Raw genomic sequence first — 4,877 nt, forward strand, 5'->3', positions numbered from 1 at the left:
GGAAAAGAACCAAAACCCAACTGGGTTTTTGCAACAATATCAGAGCAGCTGGGATGTGCTTAAAAGGTAACCCATTTAAGGGAACCCGAATTGTGGGCTTCCAATTTTTTTTAATTGTGGGCTTGTAATATTAAAGCCAATTTTTGGGCTTCTCTTATTTTCTGTTGGGTTTGTAATAATTTATTTGTGGGCTTGTTTGTTTAATTTGTGGGCTTGTGTATTTAATTTTTGTGGGCTTGTTTAATTTGGACTTGTATTTTGTATTCTGGGTTTTTAAACCCAGCTGAGCTTGTAACCGACCACGCTAGTTGAACTCGTTAGTGGGCCGAGTACCCAAATTCTAGGCCGAGATTTTGGACTCAGTTCCACCAAAAGTTTTCAACCAAGCGGAGCCAAAGCAAACACAACAAACAGTGGGCTTGCTCCCATTCAAAAACCAAATTTTATTTTATTTCTTTTAAAAAAAAAAAAAAAAAATTTACACTTTTTCCTTGTTTAAAAAAAAAAAAAAAAAAACAAAATTTTACTTTTCCCATTTTAAACCAAATTTTCTTTTTCAAATGTCTCCCACAAAACCAAAATTTTCCCATAAAAAACCAAATTTTTAAAACCCATTAAAACCAAATAGTGGGCTTTGTGTCTTTCAAAATGGGCCAACCTCGTGCTCTCCATGAATACATGTATCCGTCAATAAAAATTCCATTATCATGTATTGTATTACCTCAAACCAATAACCCTTTTAAAATAAATGCAAGCATGATACAAATACTATATTTCGAGGGTTCGATTCTGAGAACCCCTATACTCATGTAAGAGAGTTTGAACAAATTTGTCGGACTATGCAACCTGATCATATGTCCGAAGACTCTCTGAAATTGCGTTTGTTTACATTTTCTTTAAAGGAAAGGGCCAAAACATGGTTTTACGGTTTGAGACCACAATCAATCAACACTTGGGACCAACTCACAGATCTTTTTTCAAAAAATTCTTTCCACATCATAGGACCATCGCTATTCGTCAAAGTATCAATTGTTTTGTCCAATTGGATGAGGAAACTGTTTTTCACTATTTTGAACGTTTTAATGATTTGTTGAGTGAATGTCCGCACCATGGAATTGAGAAGTGGAGACTTGTCGTCATCCTCTATGAGGGACTAGACTTTAAATCTCGAACCATGGTTGAGTCTATGTGTAATGGTGAGTTTATTGATAAATCTGTGGATGATGCATGGAATTTTTTAGCCGAGATTGCAGAGAAAACCCATCAATGGGAATCCGTTAGGGAAACAGGAACAACACCACATGATATGAGTCACCCCCATGAATTAGAGTTTTATTCTTGTAATAGCTCCGACCTTAGGATTGAAAATTATCCTAGATTGCAAAATCCTATCATGATGATGATGATGATTATGATGTTATGTTAGAAGAACATGTCTATACTGAAAATGTTATGGAACCTTTGGGTTCAAATACATTAGGCTTCTCTGCCCCGACCTTAATGCATGATATTTCTTCTAGTATTCCATGTGATGTTTCCCCTGATGTGCCGATACACGAGAATAAATCTGTTGATGATGGATGATTCTGATTGTGATCTTGCCAATTTGATTGATGATTGTGAGCATGATGTGACATGTGTAGATGAGTTAGGAGATTTTGATTTGATTGATAATGATATGCCTATTCTTCTACCTAAGTCACAATCTGATGGCCTTCCACCCAACCTAGATTTGGTTTGTACCAATATTGTAAAACCAATTTTTCTGAAAATTCCTAATCTAGGTTTGGAACTGTGTGCTTCCCAAGTCCTCTTGGACTATTTTGCTTCAAATATAATACATTTGAGGAACCACAGTTGGAATTGCATGTTTGCCCGTCCCTAGCACAGTTCATTTCGAGCTAGACCTTTTGCATGATGAACCCCCGAAACTGCGCGATTTTGTTTTCAAAATTATATCTTCTGTAAAATCCAGGTTTGGGGGTAGCTCATTTTGTTTCACAGTTTCACTTGCGTTTCTTTCCTTATTATTGTGTGAAGCTGTTGAAACCTCTACACTTTGTCTTTTGGGTTGATCCTCAACTCTTTAGATTGTTAGTGTATGGTGAATTTTTGTATATAATCCAGTAGATAAAATTTCTTAAAAACCCTTTTTTCCTTTTGTATATATTTTGCTAATCCAATATGATCTCGGCTGAAATATGTTGGATTTTTGCCTTGAATAACGGAGTTTTAATTCTGCTTTCGCCGAAATCGGGTATTCTCTCTCCTTTTACTCTACTCAGCATGTCCCTTTCCATATGTTGCATTTTAATTCTTTCCATATTTTGAAACATTGAGGACAATGTTTAGTTTAGGTTTGGGGGTATAGAGTAGATACCATGATAATTGCCATAATTGAAAAACTCCTCTTCTTTTTGAAAAAATTGAAAAATTCCAAAAAAATTAAAAAATCAAAATTCAAAAAAAAAAAAAAAAAAAAAAATGAAAAAATCAAAAAATGGAGCTCATTTACCTTGAAATGTTGACTCTTGTGCAAATATGTATTTTTATTAGGAGTCTTAGTCTAGATATTTAGGCACCCTGATTCTAGCACAATTCACATAGTGATAAGAAATTTGCACGCGCACGATCTACCAATACATGTATGGCCTCGATCTTCAAGGTGTTTGATAGGAAGTTACGATTGCCAATCACTTTAGAATACTGAACGAAACTTGACTAGCTTGTTCTTTGGTTGGTTGGGATAGAAGGTGGAGGTTACATTAAGAAAGACAACCATCGAATTTAACTGGGTGCATCAAAAAGGGCTACCTCTTGCAAAGTGTCATGTAATCTTTTGTTTCCTTTTGTATATGTATCAAAAGTGTTTCCTTTTCAAAAAAAAAAAAAAAAAAAAAAAACGATGTATTATTCAGAAAAAAAAAAAAAAAAAAAAAAAAAATATATCAGAAAAATACAAAAAAAATCAAGTATTTATCAATTCCATCATCTCTTGTTCCAAAAATAAAAAGAGAATAGTCAATGTAAATAAGAGTCATGTAAATAGTCATTTTGTTGTTTCATTGTAATAAGCAAGGAGGGTGTATGCCATTGATGTACAACGCGAGTAATTGTGAAATACCTCCAACTCATTCACAATTCTCGTAAAGTCCGGACAGCTAGCTAGATTTCGACCTCAGTTCTTAGCCTGAGAAACTATCTCTTGGTGATTAGTAGTCATAACTTCAGATCTTTCTTTACACATGTGTAGATACACTTTACACTCTTATCACATGTTTTTTTTGTTATCAGTGCTAGGATTGTGCCTTGATAGCTAGATTGACATCTCCATTTTGCTGTGAGCTTAACTGTTTTGCACATGTCACATTTGATGGAATCTGAGCTTATATTTTGACCTAGAACTTTGTAGGTACGTTCTAAGCAAACCTTCACGAGACTTCAACTCGTCCACTAGGGACACTTAGTGGTTTAAAAGGCTTAGTGCATACGCTAAATGCATTCGAGAGACCAGCGACAGTGGTATAGTTAGGATTTCCTTAGTTTTGTTTTACTTGAGGACAAGTAAAATTCAGGTTTGGGGGTATTTGATGAGTGCCAAATGCATATTATATATTTTTTGTTGGCATTTAACTCATCTTTTGTGCATTAATTCTACATTTTATCCCATATTCTGTTTTTTGTTTTCAAGAATAAATATTTTCTTAATTAATTTTGCATTTTTAGGTAATAAATAAAGTCTGGATGACTTGCGGAGCAAAAAGAGCAGAAAAGTAGTGAAAAGCCGGGAGAAATCACGCAAGGAAGCCGCGAAGAATGGTGCGCACAACCTCATTTTCTACACACAAAAACGCCTCCGTTCTCAGCCATCAGATCAGTTCTCAGAAGCATCCGATGGTCGCTCCTTCATAGAGCATCAAAATCTGAAGTCTCTGCCAAGCACCACAGCGCTGAAATTCCAAGCCTTCAGATTAGATGGTAGTTGAATCCAACGGTTGCTCCCTTGCTGTTCATCAAAGTTTGATATCTCCGCCTTACACTACAGCACCTAACCTAATCTAGCACCGTTCGTTTCGTTGTATCCCTTCATCCGACGGTCGCTCCTCGCTTGCCTCCGCATCACCGTCCGATCTACCTACCAGCTCCACATCCCACGGCTAAGCTTCGCGAAACATCAAAATCTTTATCCCTGCCTCACACCTTAATACCCAAATACCTAATACCCTTCTTCCCAAAACAGTCGACCCTCACCTTCTCCCCCATCTCCCCATTCCTCTGCAGAACCAACTCCACTGCCACCACCACCTTCTCCACCTCTGTCACCACCATCTCTACCACCTGACCTCCACCAAATCACTACCAAACACCACATTATCACTCCCTACCTATCTAGACCCCTATTCCCTCCATCTCTCACGTTTCATCCATGAAACCCTAGGCGTGAGAGGTTGATGAAATAGGTGACCTAGAGATGAAATAGGAGCATGGGAAAGGCACCAGGAGAGTCAGAGGAAGAATGGGTCGAGTTTAATTTGATGTTATCACATCAAATTAGGTAAAATATCTAACCCTAATTTTGACTAATTTGGGGGAAAATTGTAGAACCCTAATTGAGTGTTGTGGACTATAAATTGAGGGTTGTGGGTGTGTTGTAAAGGTATGCTGGACTAGCCAGTGTCCAGAACTTAGTTATGTTAATTTCAGTTCAATTTTAGTTCACTTTTCAATTTCAGTTCATGTTCTGTTAAGATTTAATTTCAGTTGTTTTACTCTTAATATCCTGTTTTGTTCCTTGTGATGTTTGTTCCTTCATTTCAGTTGTGATGTTTGTTCTGTTAAGGTTTAATTTCAGTTGTGATGTTTGTTCCTTGTGATGT

Source organism: Papaver somniferum, chromosome 10 (genome assembly GCF_003573695.1).
Source record: "Papaver somniferum cultivar HN1 chromosome 10, ASM357369v1, whole genome shotgun sequence".
NCBI lineage: Eukaryota > Viridiplantae > Streptophyta > Magnoliopsida > Ranunculales > Papaveraceae > Papaver > Papaver somniferum.